We start from the raw sequence: 16,868 nt of genomic DNA, 5'->3' as shown, positions 1-16,868 counted from the left end.
TTTTCGGGCTGCAACGTTCATGTTGCAGACTTTTCAGACGACGAGTAAGGTGCCTTTAGGTCGTGGTTCTATACTCAGTGATGCCATTGGAGTTGATGGACTCACTTACCTTCCAAGCCTTCCGCTGTTATCGTTATTAGATGGCCTTAAGCCATATTATTTGTAATAAGTTCTCTTTTGAGACACTCGTTGTAATAAGTGTGTGATTACTGATGCAGTGATGACACTGAAGCACAGGGATCAGACTATTTGAGGTCTGGTCGCTATAGTATGGTGGCTGTTTTGAGGAAGATATAAGGAGGTTGATGTGTGAAAGAGCGTATCATATCACGGGGTTTGGATGTACCGGCGAAGTTTGTGCCAACTCTCAATGTGAGAAAGGGCAATGCACGGTACCGAAGAGGCTAGCAAGGATGGAAGGGCGAGAGTGCGTATAATCCATGGACTCAACATTAGTCATAAAGAACTCACATACTTATTGCAAAAATCTACAAGTCATCAAAAACCTCGGTACTACGCACATGCTCCTAGGGGGATAGATTGGTAGGAAAAGACCATCGCTCGTCCCCGACCGCCACTTAAGGAAGACAATCGAATAACACCTCATGTTTCAAATTTGTTGCATAACGTTTACCATACGTGCATGCTGCGGGACTTGCAAACCTCAACACAAGTATTTCTCAATTTCACAAACTACTCAACTAGCACGACTTTGATATTATTACCTCCATGTCTCAAAACAATCATCAAGCATCAAACTTCTCTTAGTATTCAACACACTCATAAGAAAGTTTTATTATTAATCTTGCATACCAAGCATATTAGGATTTTAAGCAAATTACCATGCTATTAAGACTCTCAAAATAATCTAAGTGAAGCGTGAGAGATCAATAGTTTCTACAAAACAAATCCACCACCATGCTCTAAAAGATATAAGTGAAGCACTAGAGCAGAATTATATAACTCAAAATATATAAGCGAAGCACATAGAGTATTCTAACAAATTCCAAATCATGTATGGCTTTATCAAAAGATGTGTACAGAAAGGATGATTGTGGTAAATTAATAAGCAAAGAATCAAATCATACAAGACGCTCCAAGTAAAACACATATCATGTGGTAAATAAAAATATAGCTCCAAGTAAAGTTACCGATAGAAGTAGACGAAAGAGGGGATGCATTCCGGGGCATCCCCAAGCTTTGGATTTTAGGTGTCCTTAGATTATCTTGGGGGTGCCATGGGCATCCCCAAGCTTAGGCACTTGCCACTCCTTGTTCCATAATCCATCAAATCTTTACCCAAAACTTGAAAACTTCACAACACAAAACTTAAAGTAGAAAATCTCGTGAGCTCCGTTAGCGAAAGAAAACAAAATACCACTTCAAGGTACTGTAATGAACTCATTCTTTATTTATATGGGTGTTATACCTACTGTAATCAAACTTCTCTATGGTTTATAAACTAATTTACTAACCATAGATTCATCAAAATAAGCAAACAACACACGCAAAACAGAATCTGTCAAAAACAGAACAGTCTGTAGTAATCTGTAGCTAGCACAATATCTGGAACCCCAAAAATTCTAAAATGAATTGATGGACGTGAGGAATTTATATATTAATCATATTCAAAAGGAATTAACTAAATATCACTTTCCAAATAAAAATGACAGCAGTTCTCGTGAGTGCTAAAGTTTCTGTTTTTTACAGCAAGTTCAACGAGACTTTCCCCATGTCTTCCCAACGGTTCTACTTGGAACAAACACTAATTAAACACAAAAAAACACAACCAAAACAGAGGCTAAATAATTTATTTATTATTAATCAGGAGCAAAAAGCAAGGAATAAAAATAAAATTGGGTTGCCTCCCAACAAGCGCTATCGTTTAACGCCCCTAGCTAGGCATAACAAGCAAGAATAGATCTAGGTATTGCCATCTTTGGTAGGCAATCCATAAGTGGCTCTCATAATAGATTCATAAGGTAATATAATTTTCTTTCTAGGAAAGTGTTCCATGCCTTTCCTTAACGGAAATTGGAATCTAATATTTCCTTCCTTCATATCAATAATTGCACCAATCGTTCTAAGGAAAGGTCTACCAAGAATAATAGGACATGAAGGATTGCAATCAATGTCAAGAATAATAAAATCTACGGGCACATAATTCCTATTTGCAACAATAAGAACATCATTAATTCTCTCCATAGGTTTCTTAATATTGGAATCCGCAAGGTGCAAGTTTAGAGAGCAATCATCAAAATCATGGAAACCTAACAAATCACACAAAGTCTTTGGAATTGTGGAAACACTAGCACCCAAATCACATAAAGCATAGCATTCATGATCTTTAATTTTAATTTTAATAGTTGGTTCCCACTTATCATAAAGTTTTCTAGGGATAGAAACTTCCAGTTCAAGTTTTTCTTCATAAGATTTCATCAAGGCATCAACGATATGTTTAGTAAACGCTTTATTTTGACTATAAGCGTGAGGAGAATTTAGTATGGATTGCAACAAGGAAATACAATCAATCAAAGAGCAATTTTCATAGTTAATTTCCTTGAAATCCATAATAGTGGGTTTAGCAACATCTAGGGTTTTAATTTCTTCAATCCCACTTTTATCAAATTTAGCATCAAGATCAACAAATTCTGAATTCTTGGAACGCCTTCTAGGTAAAGGTGGATCATATTCAGTCCCATCATTATCAAGTTTCTTATTGCAAAACAAAGATTTAATAGGGGACACATCAATAACTTTTAGATCTTCATCATTATTTTCATAGGAACTAGAAGAACACGCTCTTATAAAGGCATCTTTCTTAGCACGCATCCTAGCAGTTCTTTCTTTGCACTCGTCAATGGAAATTCTCATGGCTTTGAGAGAGTCATTGATATCATGCTTAGGTGGAATAGTTCTAAGTTTCAAAGAATCAACATCAAGAGCAATTCTATCAACGTTCCTAGCCAAATCATCAATCTTAAGCAATTTTTCTTCAATCATAGCATTAAAATTCTTTTGCGAAGTAATAAATTCTTTAGTATTAGATTCAAAATCAGAGGGCATCTTATTATAATTTCCATAAGAATTGTTGTAGGAATTACCATAATTATTAGAGGGATTACTAGGATAAGGCCTAGGATTGAAATTTCCTCTATATGCGTTGTTACCAAAATTGTTCCTACCAACAAAATTCACATCCATAGATTCATTATTATTCTCAATCAAAGTAGACAAGGGCATATCATTAGGATCAGAAGAAACACTCTTATTAGCAAATAATTTCATAAGTTCATCCATCTTTCCACTCAAAACATTAATTTCTTCTATCGCCTGCACCTTTTTATTAGTAGATCTTTCAGTATGCCACTGAGAATAATTAACCATAATATTATCTAGGAGTTTAGTAGCTTCTCCTAAGGTGATTTCCATAAAAGTGCCTCCCGCGGCCGAATCCAAAAGATTTCTAGAAGAAAAATTCAATCCGGCATAAAAAATTTGTATAAGGGCATATTTCCTTCAGTCTCCCACTTGCACTAGAGTCCATAATCTAGATTACATAGTAATGATTCTAACACCCATGGAGTCTTGGTGCTCATCATGTTTTGCTCGTGAGAGAGGCTTAGTCGACGGGTCTGCAACATTCAGATCCGCGTGTATCTTGCAAATCTCTATGTATCGCTCCTTGACTTGATCGCGGATGGAATTGAAGTGTCGCTTGATGTGCTTGGTTCTCTTGTGAAATCTGGATTCCTTTGCCAAGGAAATTGCACCAGTATTTTCACAAAAGATTTTCACTGGAAGCGATGCACTAGGTATGACACCTAGATCAGATATGAACTCCTTCGTCCAGACTCCTTCATTTGCTGCTTCTGAAGCAGCTATGTACTCCGCTTCACATGTAGATCCCGCCACGATGCTCTGTTTGGAACTGCACCAACTGATGGCTCCACCATTATATATAAATAATTATCCGGTTTGTGCCTTAGAGTCATCCAGATCAGTGTCAAAGCTTGTATCGACATAACCGTTTATGACGAGCTCTTTGTCACCTCCATAAACGACAAACATATCCTTAGTCATTTTCAGATATTTCAGGATGTTCTTGACCGTTTTCCGGTGATCCATTCCTGGATTACTTTGGTACCTCCCTGCTAAACTAATAGCAAGGCACACATCAGGTCTGGTACACAGCATTGCATACAAGATAGAACCTATGGCTAAGGCATATACAGGGAATGACTTTCATTTTCTCTCTATCTTCTGAAGTGGTCGGGCATTGAGTCTGACTCAACTACACACCTTGTAATACATGCAAGAACCCTTCCTTTGACTGATCCATTTTCAACATTTTCAAAACTTTATCAAGGTATGTGCTTTCTGAAATTCCAATTAAGCGTCTTGATCTATCTGTATAAATCTTGATGCCCAATATATAAGCAGCTTCACCGAGGTCTTTCATTGAAAAATTCTTATTCAAGTATCCTTTTATGCTATCCAGAAATTTTGTATTATTTCCAATCAATAATATGTCATCCACATATAATATTAGAAATGCTATAGAGCTCCCACTCACTTTCTTGTAAATACAGGCTTCTCCAAAAGTCTGTATAAAACCATATGCTTTGATCACACTATCAAAGCGTATATTCCAACTCCGATAGGCTTGCACCACTCCATAAATGGATCGCTGGAGCTTGCACACTTTGTTAGCATCTTTAGGATCGACAAAACCTTCTGGTCGCATCATATACAACTCTTCTTTAAGAAATCCATTAAGGAATGTAGTTTTGACATCCATTTGCCAAATTTCATAATCATAAAATGCGGCAATTGCTAACATGATTCGGACAGACTTAAGCATTGCTACGGGCAAGAAGGTCTCATCGTAGTCAACTCCTTGAACTTGTCGAAAACCTTTTGCAACAAGTCGAGCTATGTAGACAGTAACATTACCGTCAGCGTCAGTCTTCTTCTCGAAGATCCATTTATTCTCTATGGCTTGCCGATCATCGGACAAGTCAACCAAAGTCCACACTTTGTTCTCATACACGGATCCCATCTTAGATTTGATGGCCTCAAGCCATTTCGCGGAATCTGGGCTCATCATCGCTTCCTCATAGTTCGTAGGTTCGTCATGGTCAAGTAACATGACCTCCAAAACAGGATTACCGTACCACTCTAGTGTGGATCTTACTCTGGTTGACATACGAGGTTCGGTAGTAACTTGATCAGAAGTTTCATGATCATCATCATTAACTTCCTCACTAATTGGTGTAGGAATCACTGGAACTGATTTCTATGATGAACTAATTTCCAATTCTAGAGAAGGTACAATTACCTCATCAAGTTCTACTTTCCTCCCACTCACTTCTTTCGAGAGAAACTCCTTCTCTAGAAAGGATCCATTCTTAGCAACGAATATCTTGCCTTTGGATCTGTGATAGAAGGTGTACCCAACACTCTCCTTTGGGTGTCCTATGAAGACACATCTCTCCGATTTGGGTTTGAGCTTATCAGGTTGAAGCTTTTTCACATAAGAATCGCAGCCCCAAACTTTAAGAAACGACAACTTCTGTTTCTTGCCAAACCACAGTTCATATGATGTCGTCTCAATGGATTTAGATGGTGCCCTATTTAACGTGAATGCAGTCGTCTCTAAACCATAACCCCAAAACGATAGCGGTAAATCAATAAGAGACATCATAGATTGCACCATATCTAATAAAGTGTGGTTACGACGTTCGGACACACCATTACGCTGTGGTGTTCTAGGTGGCGTGAGTTGCAAAACTATTCTGCGTTGTTTCAAATGAAGACCAAACTCATAACTCAAATATTCACCTCCACGATCAGATCGAAGAAATTTTATTTTCTTATTACGATGATTTTCCACTTCACTCTGAAATTTTTGAACTTTTCAAATGTTTCGGATTTATGTTTCATCAAGTAGATATACCCATATCTGCTCAAATCATCTGTGAAGGTCAGAAAATAACGATACCCGCCGGGAGCCTCAACACTCATCGGACTGCATACATCAGTATGCATTATTTCCAACAAGTCAGTTGCTCGCTCCATTGTTACGGAGAACGGCGTCTTAGTCATCTTGCCCATGAGCCATGTTTCGCAAGCATCAAGTGATTCCAAAAGTCCATCAGCATGGATTTTCTTCATGCACTTTACACCAATATGACCTAAACGGCAGTGCCACAAATAAGTTGCACTATCATTATTAAACTTGTATCTTTTGGCTTCAATACCATGAATATGTGTATAACTACTATCGAGATTCAACAAAAATAGACCACTCATCAAGGGTGCATGACCATAAAAGATATTACTCATATAAGTAGAACAACCATTATTCTCTGATTTAAATGAATAACCGTCTCGCATCAAACATGATCCAAATATAATGTTCATGCTTAACGCTGGCACCAAATAACAATTATTCAGGTCTAAAATTAATCTCGAAGTTAGATGTAGAGGTAGCATGCCGACGGCGATCACATCGACTTTGGAACCATTTCCCACATGCATCGTCACCTCGTCCTTTGCCAATCTTCGTTTAATCCGTAGCCCCTGTTTTGAGTTGCAAATATGAGCAACAGAACCAGTATCAAATACCCAGGCGCTACTACGAGCATTATTAAGGTACACATCAATAACATGTATATCAAATATATCTTTCACTTTGCCATCCTTCTTATCCGCCAAATACTTGGGGCAGTTCCGCTTCTAGTGACCAGTCCTTTGCAGTAGAAGCAGACAGTTTCAGTCTTAGGTCCAGACTTGGGCTTCTTCACTTGAGCAGCAACTTGCTTGCCGTTCTTATTTAAGTTCCCTTACTTCCCTTTGCCCTTCTTGTTGAAACTAGTGGTCTTGTTAACCATCAACACTTGATGCTCCTTCTTGATTTCCACCTCCGCAGCTTTTAGCATCGCGAAGAGCTTGGGAATTGTCTTATACATCCCTTGCATATTATAGTTCATCATGAAGCTTTTGTAGTTTGGTAGAAGTGATTGAAGAACTCTGTCAATGACACTATCATCAGGAAGATTAACTCCCAGTTGAGTCAAGTGGTTGTGGTACCCAAACATTCTGAGTATATGTTCACTGACATAACTATTCTCCTCCGTTTTGTAGTTGTAGAACTTATTGGAGACTTCATATCTCTCAATCCGGGCATTTGCTTGAAATATTAACTTCAACTCTTGGAACATATCATATGCTCCATGATGTTCAAAACGTCGTAGAAGTCCCGGTTCTAAGCCGTAAAGCATGGCACACTGAACTATCGAGTAGTCATCAGCTTTGCTCTGCCAGACGTTCATAACATCTGGAGTAGCTCTTGCAGCGGGTTTTGCACCTAGCGGTGCTTCTAGGACGTAATTCTTCTGTGCAGCAATGAGGATAATGCTCAAGTTATGGACCCAATCAGTGTAATTTCTACCATCATCTTTCATCTTATCTTTCTCTAGGAACGCGTTAAAATTCAAAGGAACAGTAGCACGGGCCATTGATCTACAATAACATAGACATGAAAAATACTACCAGGTACTAAGTTCATGATAAATTGAAGTTCAATTAATCATATTACTTAAGAACTCCCACTTAGATAGACGTCCTCTACTTTGTTGTTGCAAGTTTTACGTGGCTGCTAATCGTTCTTACCTATGCATCAAAACCACAATGATTTTTTGTCAAGTGTGTTGTCTTAACCTTCAACAAGGACCGGGCATAGTCAAACTCGATTCAACTAAAGTTGGGGAAACAGACACCTGCTATTGTTGAGGAAATCGTTAACTGGTAACTGCTCGGTTGGCTGGCGAGTAGGGGATTAATAGGCTAATCGGCAAGTTAATCGGCCATTTAATCAATTAATCGGACGACTTATCAATTTATCGGCTACTCGGTGACCCTATGAGTAGGGATTAATTGGCAAGTTAACTGGTTAATCGGATGAATTCTTAAACAGGGCCTTCTAGCCACATGTGTGCGAAGCACATCGGTAGAACCAGTCTCATGAACGTGGTCATGTAATGTCGGTCCGGGCCGCTTCATCCAACAATACCGACGAATCAAAGTAAGACGTTGCAGGTAAGCAGTATGACTATTATCGCACGCAACTCTTTGTGTCCTACTCGTGCATATAACATCTACGCATAGACCTGGCTCAGATGCCACTGTTGGGGAACGCAGTATTTCAAAAAAATTACCCACGATCACGCAAGATCTATCTAGGAGATGCATAGCAACGAGTGGGGAGAGTGTGTACACGTACCCTCATAGACCGAAAGCGGAAGCGTTTAGTAACGCGGTTGATGTAGTCAAACGTCTTCGCGATCCAACCGATCCAAGCACCGAACGTACGGCACCTCTGCATTCAGTAGACGTTTCGCTCGATGACGTCCCTCGAACTCTTGATCCAGTTGAGGCCGAGGAAGAGTTCCGTCGGCACGATGGCATGGCGACGGTGATGATGAAGTTATTGGAACAGGGCTTCGCCTAAGCACTACGACGATATGACCAAGGTGTGTAACTGTGGAGGGGGGCACCGCACACGGCTAAGAGAAGACTTGGTGTACCTTTGGAGTGCCCCCTCCCATAGAATTAAAGGGGGAGGAGAGGTGGCTGGCCCAAGGGGGGCGCCATGGGGTGGAGTCCTACTTGGACTCCCGATCCAAGTAGGATTCGCCCCCCCTTCCTATTCCCACTAGGAGAAGGAGGGAAGGAGGAGGAGAAGAGAAGGAAAGGGGGGCACCCCCCCAACATAGTCCAATTCGGATTGGGCTCAGGGGAGCGGGGCGCCACCACCTGGCCGCCGCCTCCTCTCTCCACTAGGGCCCATGAAGGCCCATTAACTCCCTGGGGGTGGGGGTTCCGGTAACCCCAGGTACTTCAGAAAATGCCCGAACCTTTCCGAAACCATTCTGGTGTCCAAACACAACCTTCCAATATATCAATCTTTATGTCTCGACCATTTGGAGACTCCTCGTCATGTCCGTGATCTCACCCGGGATTCCGAACAAACTTCGGTTCATCAAATCACATCACTCATAATACAAATTGTCATCGAACGTTAAGCGTGCGGACCCTACGGGTTCGAGAACTATGTAGACATGACCGAGACACATCTCCGGTCAATAACCAATACCGGAACCTGGATGCTCTTATTGGCTCCTACATATTCTAAGAATATCTTTATCGGTCAAACCGCATAACAACATACGTTGTTCCCTTTTGTCATCAGTATGTTACATGCCCGAGATTCGATCATAGGTATCATCATACCTAGTTCTCTCGTTACCGGCAAGTCTCTTTACTCGTTTCGTAATGCATCATCCTGTGTCTAACTCATTAGAGACATTGCTTTCAAGGCTCATAGTCATGTGCATTACCGAGAGGGCCCAGAGATACCTCTCCAATACATAGAGTGACAAATCCTAATCTCGATATACGCCAACTCAACAAACACCATAGGAGACACCTGTAGAACATCTTTGTGATCACCCATTTACATTGTGATGTTTGATAGCACACAAGTTGTCCCTCCGGTATTCGGGAGTTGCATAATCTCATAGTCAGAGGAACATGTATAAGTCATGAAGAAAGCAATAGCAATAAAACTAAATGATCATTATGCTAAGCTAATGGATGGGTCTTGTCCATCACATCATTCTCTAATGATGTGATCCTGTTCATCAAATGACAACACATGTCTATGGCTAGGAAACATAGCCATATTTAATTAACGAGTTAGTCAAGTAGAGGCATACTAGGGACACTCTGTTTTTCTACGTATTCAGACACGTACTAAATTCCTGGTTAGTACAATTCAAGCATGAATAATAAACATTTATCATGATATAAGTAAATATAAATAACATCTTTATTATTGCCTCTAGGTCATATTTCCTTCACTATTTAACGTGAATGCAGCCGTCTCTAAAGCATAACCCCAAAACGATAGTGGTAAACCGGTAAGAGACATCATAGAATGCACCATATCTAATAAAGTACGGTTACGACGTTCAGACACACCATTACGATGTGGTGTTCCAGGTGGCGTGTGTTGCAAAACTATTCCACATTGTTTCAAATGAAGACCAAACTCGTAACTCAAATATTCACCTCCACGATCAGATCGTAGAAACTTTATTTTCTTGTTACGATGATTTTCCATTTCACTCTGAAATTCTTTGAACTTTTCAAATGTTTCAGACTTATGTTTCATTAAGTAGATATACCCATATCTGCTCAAATCATCTGTGAACGTTAGAAAATAATGATACCCGACGCGAGACACAACACTCATCGGACCGCGTACATCAGTATGTATTATTTCCAATAAGTCAGTGGCTCGCTCCATTGTTCCGGAGAATGGAGTCTTAGTCATCTTGCCCATGAGGCATGGTTCGCAAGCATCAACTGATACATAATCAAGTGATTCCAAAAGCCCATCAGCATGGAGTTTCTTCATGCGCTTTACACCAATATGACCTAAACGGCAGTGCCAAAAATAAGTTGCACTATCATTATTAACTTTGTATCTTTTGGCTTCAATATTATGAATATGTGTATCACTACGATCGAGATTAAACAAAAATAGACCACTCATCAAGGGTGCATGACCATGAAAGATATTACTCACATAAATAGAGTAACCATTATTCTCTGATTTAAAGGAATAACCGTCTTGCATCAAACAAGATCCAGATATAATGTTCATGCTCAACGCTGGCACCAAATAACAATTATTGAAGTCTAAAACTAATCCGGTAGGTAGAGGTAGCGTGCCGATGGGGATCACATCAACCTTGGAACCATTTCCGATGCGCATCGTCACCTCATCCTTAGCCAATCTTTGTTTAATCCGTAGCCCCTGTTTCGAGTTGCAAATATGAGCAATAGAACCAGTATCAAATAGCCAGGCGCTACTACGAGCATTATTAAGGTACACATCGTTAACATGTATATCAAATATACCTTTCACTTTGCCATCCTTCTTATCCGCCAAATACTTGGGGCAGTTCCGCTTCCAGTGACCAGTCCCTTTGCAGTAGAAGCACTCAGTTTCAGGCTTAGGTCCAGACTTGGGCTTCTTCCCGAGAGCAGCAACTTGCTTGCTATTCTTCTTGAAGTTGCCCTTCTTCCCTTTTCCCTTTTTCTTGAAACTAGTGGTCTTGTTAACCATCAACACTTGATGCTCCTTCTTGATTTCTACCTCCGCAGCCTTTAGCATCGCGAAGAGCTTGGGAATTGTCGTTTCCATCCCTTGCATGTTATAGTTCATCACGAAGCCTTTATAGCTTGGTGGCAGTGATTGAAGAACTCTGTCAATGACACTATTATCAGGAAGATTAACTCCCAGCTGAGTCAATTGGTTATTGTAGGATCGAAAGTATGTCTAGAGGGGGGTGATTAGACTACTTGACCAAATAAAAATCTATCCTTTTCCCAATATTAAGTCTTGGCAGATTTTAGCAACTTAGCACAAGTCAAGCAATCAACCTACACATGCAAATCTAAGAGTATAGCAGCAGAATGTAAATCATTTGCATATGAAGGTAAAGGCTGGAGTTTGGAGGGAGCAAACGCAATGTAGGCACGGAGATTTTTGGTGTGGTTCCGATAGGTGGTGCTATCATACATCAACGTTGATGGAGACTTCAACCCACGAAGGGTAACGTCTGCGCGAGTCCATGGAGGGCTCCACCCACGAAGGGTCCACGAAGAAGCAACCTTGTCTATCACACTATGGCCATCACCCACGAAGGACTTTCCTCACTAGGGTAGATCTTCACGAAGTAGGCGATCTCCTTGCCCGTACAAACTCCTAGGTTCAACTCCACAATCTTGACGGAGGCTGCCAAGTGACACCTAACCAATCTAGGAGACACCACTCTCCAAAAGGTAATAGATGGTGTGTTGATGATGAACTCCTTGCTTTTGTGCTTCAAATGATAGTCTCCCCAACACTCAACTCTCTCTCACAGATTTGGATTTGGTGGAAAGATGATTTGAGTGGAATGCAACTTGGGGAAGGCTAGAGATCAAGATTCTTGTGGCTGTAATGGAATATCTTGGTCTCAACACATGAGTAGGTGGTTCTCTCTCAAAAAATGAATGCTGGAAGTGTAGGCACGTTCTGATGGCTCTCTCCACGAATGAAGAGTGCGTGGAGGGGTATATATGGCCTCCACACAAAATCTAATCGTTACACACAATTTACCAAACTCGGTGGGACCGAATCATGAAACTAGGTCAGACCAAATTAGTTCAAAATGTGAAAGTTAGGCTTTTCGGTGGGACCGACATGTCAACTCGGTGAGACCGATTTCATTATGTTAGGGCATAACATAATCTCGGTGAGACCGATCACATAAACTCGGTGGGACCGATTTCTGTAATAGGCAAACAGAGAGTTGGTCAGGCAAACTCGGTGGGACCGAATCACTCATTTCGGTCAGACCGAAACATTACAAAAGGGAAATAGAAAGTTTGCATTGCAAACTCAGTGGGACCGGTCGCTCATCTCGGTTAGAATGAAACATTACGAAGGGAAACAAAGAGTTTGCAATCCCATCTTGGTGAGACTGAGATCCCTATCGGTGAGACCGAACTGACTAGGGTTTCTGGCAGTGGCTATGTCAAATGAACTTGGTGGCGCCGGATAGATCAAATCGGTGGGGCCAAGTTTGACTTTTGGTTTGTGACATATGTGGATATGATAAAGTAGTTGAGGGCTTTTGGAGCATATCACTAAGCATTTTGAGCAAGCAAGAGATTAAGCAACACCTCATCCCCTTTTAATAGTATTGACTTTCCTATGGACTCAATGTGATCTCGGATCACTAAAATGAAAAATTAGAGTCTTGAGCTTTTTGCCAATATGTGTCCTTAGCATTTTGAGGGGTCCATGTTCCTAGTCCATGCCATGCCAATCATTGAACTTTCTGAAATGATCATCTTGAAAGAGCATTAGTTCAATGAGCTATATGTTGTTAGGAATTACCAAAACCACCCAGGGATAGTTGCACTTTCAATATCCCCCTTTTTGGTAATTGATGGCAACATATAGATCAAAGCTTCGACAAATGATAATAAGATTTAAATGCATCGTCGCTTTGAGAAGTATGTGAGATAAGTAAGAGCGCCCCCTAAATTTGTGCATTATTTAAAATTTGCTTGTGAATGCAAATGCACAATTGATTAGGATCATGGGTTTCTCTTCCATGTCACATACATCTTGGTGGAGCGCTCAAAATGATAGAAAGTAAAAACATGCACTCATCACCAAGGCAAAGTGAATGATCATATAGAATAGATAAGAGATAACATCATTCAAGCATAAGTATTAACGTATGATATGATCAACCACATGATCAAATGAGTATCTCACACACATAAACATAAGGTATCAAGCGAGCACACAAAAGTATCAACCAAATAGAAAAGGAGACAAAAGAAGCAAAAACACTCTCTCTTGAAGCCTATGATCTATACATTTCTCCCCCTTTGGCAACAAGTTACCAAAAAGGTTGAAAATGCATAGTGATATGCGTCTCTCTAGGCTTGATCTTTGGGAGGTGGTGTTGAGAGGACTCCAAGGATGAATGCATCTATGGAAGTTGATGGAGCTGGTGGAGTGGCAACTGGAGGTGGCACTGATGTTGTGGCTGTAGGTGCTGATGAAGTTGCTCTTGTGTCAGTCATGGGCACTGCAGTAGATCTCTGACCTCTTGGCACTCTCTGAAAGGCATCTGTGGTAGCCTACCCTTTCCTCTCCTCAGCTTCTTCCTGGAGCTGCTCAACTGCTGTCTGCATCTCTGTCACTTTTAGATCAAGATCATAGAACTTAGTCTCAATGATCCTTTCTAGGCTCTTTTGGTTCTGAGTCAGGGTGGACAATCCTTTCTCAATCCTCAAGGTTGCTTGAATCAGATATGCAAGTCGATCTTGTTTGGTCTTGAGAAACACTTGAGATGCCTCTTCAGCACTTGGCATCTTTGCAGCTTTCTCAGCTTTGGCTTTCTCTCTTTCTCTTGTGCCTGTGCAGATGTAGGATCTTCTTCAGTCATGACAACAGTGTTGTCCTCAAAATCTGGTCTCAAGGGTAGATGCTCCTTATCTAACAAGTAGGTGACTGTGCCCATCTTGGAGTTGATGAGCATTTGAATATGTGGAGCATACCCACATGATCTCTTCTGATCTGCAGCTGTCCTCTTGACTGTTTCCACAATCAGGATCATGACTTTGAATTTTTGGGGCACATCAAACAATTGTAGCAAGTTGATGGAATGGCCTCTGATCATCTTGTGATCTCCATATTGGGGCAATAATGTATGCCTCAAGATGGTGTTAATTGTGGCCAAACCAGATAACATATAATGAACAGAGCCTAGCTTATGAGTTTCTAGGGCTTTGTCAGGAATCTCCTTGTACATTTTGGCCATTGAGTTGTGGTCTTTCTTCTTCTTGGCATAGACATCCAAGTCATCCTCGTGCTCTTCAGGGGCATTGATCAATTTTGCCCACTCAGCAACTGTTAATTGGTACCTTATACCCTCAGACATCCAAAAAATTCTTCCATAAGGATAGAAGTGTGATGTGGAGTAGAATTGCATAATAATTTCATCATTCCACTTAGTGAGTTTTTGAACCACAAAGTCATCTACTCCACAAGATCTGAAACTTTCATGCACTCTTGGAAAATGATCTTCATTCTCATCAATGTATTCCCAATCTTCCCACCTCATATCACAGACAATGGGCTTCTTATCAAGCAAGATGGTTTCATAGAAGTCCTGCTGCTCCTTAGTGTGGAACCTGTAATCCACAGCAGTCCTTCTCCTCAGAGCATATGGATCAGTTTGTCTCCAAAGTCTGAGACCTGCATCCTTCCTGATGTTCATGTCTTCTGCCACTAGATGACTATCATCATGGTCTGGGATCTTGGGCTTGAGCTTCCTAAGCACTTGGGCCTCAGCATCTTCTTCATCGATCTCAGGCACTGTGGCCTTGTTCTTTTCTGCAGTTGGAATATTCCTTGTGCTCCTGTTGGGTGCAGACTTTGAAACTGGAGAAGAAGCCTTGGGGGCTGTCTTGGGCTTAGAAGGGGCAGCCCAAGACTTTATGGCATCCCCCATCAGCTTTTGTGTCTTGGGTGCTGGTGCAGCATCCTCTTCCTATTCTTCCTCAGCTGGATCTGCCATCATAGATGATCTCCCAATGACTTTCGCCACAGTCTTCTTGACCCTTTCTTTCTTCTTCTTGCTTTCACCGGCAGCCTCTTCAGTTAACTTGGAAGTCTCAAGAGTGGAGGCTCTGGCCTTTGATATGGGAACTCTCTTAGCTGGAGCCTTCTTGTGCAGACTTGGCTTAGTTGCAGCAGCCGTAGCAGCATATTCCTTTTTCAGCACCTTCTTCTTGGAGCTCACTTCCTCCTCAGCAGCAACATAATCCTCATCTTCTGAGATAGAATGTATCTTCCTCCTTGTCCTTGTGGATGCTTTCGGCAAGTTGATTGGAGTGCTCCTGCTACCCTCATCATAACTGCCTGAGGGACTAGTGCCCTCACTCAGGTTCACCTGCTCTTCTGACTTCTTTTGGCTATCACTCTGATCTGACATTCCGACAAAGCAAACTGACTACTGACCCTGTGAATAGTTATAGATGAGATAGAGTGGATGAGAATCACAAAGTGCAGAGGTTTTGCAAAACAAATGAGTCAAAAACTTAGTTTTAGTTTTCCACAGAAAGCATTTCGGAGCTACCGATTTGTTAAACTCGGTGACACCGAAGCAACTTTTGGAGTCTAAACTAGTGAAATTGGTCAGACCAAGACACAGTTCGGTGACTCTGAGATTTCTAGGGTTTCACAGAGAGTTGAACTTGGTCACACCGATTTGCAACTTTCGGTCAGACCGAAAAGTGCAAGTGCAATGCCCTAGGCCAAATCAGTGAGACCGATTTCCACAACTCGGTCAGTCCGAGATGAGTTCAGCGGAAACCTAACTCTAAATTTTCGAATCAAATGTAATCTAAGGGATGTTCTCGCTAGACAGGATGATCTCATACGTGGTAAAAACATGGCATTTGCTTTGTGTTAAGAATCGGAGTAAGGAACAACACAAAGTTTCGAACTCATACCCTAGTTCAGTGATGAGCTTGCTACAGCGGCAACGGCGGGGTTGAATTCCGTTGATGGCGACGGAGACCAGTGGAGGGAGGTCGCTGGCGATGAGAGGACGATCCGAAGACCTGAGGAGGCAGAGCAGGACACGCGCGGGCTGAAGGGTTTTGGAGAAAATTCGACCCGACGGTATATATATCCTGACCCTGTCGGTGAGACCGAGTGGAACAACTCAGTGGCATCGAGATGCAGAATCACAAGCGGTTACTGCAACTCGGTGTGACCAAAAAGTTCTAATCGGTTGCACCGAGATTGAAAACCTAGATCAACTCAGTGAAGTCAGTCAGACCGAAATGGATGAATCGGTTAGACTGAAATGCACAGAGAGGTTTTGGAAGTTTAAGTCTATGATGAACCGGGGACTCTGAGTGCTCCTCGCACAGAGTGTTTGAATCTGACTTGATCAAACTTTGTGATGTTGCATGAATAGAGTTTGAGACGAGAAAAGCATAGATAGCTAGAGGAGGTTCTTAGGCATTCTTGTCCATCCATTTGGCAAAAGAGAAAGAGCCAAACAATCAAAGCAATAAATGGGTGTTCTCGAATGAGTAAAATATGCAACCAACATGCTCACACAATAAAATGGCAAATGAAATATGTGACAAAGCATGCACAAACACTCTAGCATCTATCAAGCAATTGGTGACGACTAGGTCATCTATATATG

The sequence above is a fragment of the Triticum urartu genome, chromosome 7 (genome assembly GCF_003073215.2).
Source record: "Triticum urartu cultivar G1812 chromosome 7, Tu2.1, whole genome shotgun sequence".
NCBI classification, from domain to species: Eukaryota; Viridiplantae; Streptophyta; class Magnoliopsida; order Poales; family Poaceae; genus Triticum; species Triticum urartu.
The sequence above is the reverse complement of the archived record's forward strand: the minus strand, read 5'-3'. Positions refer to the sequence as shown.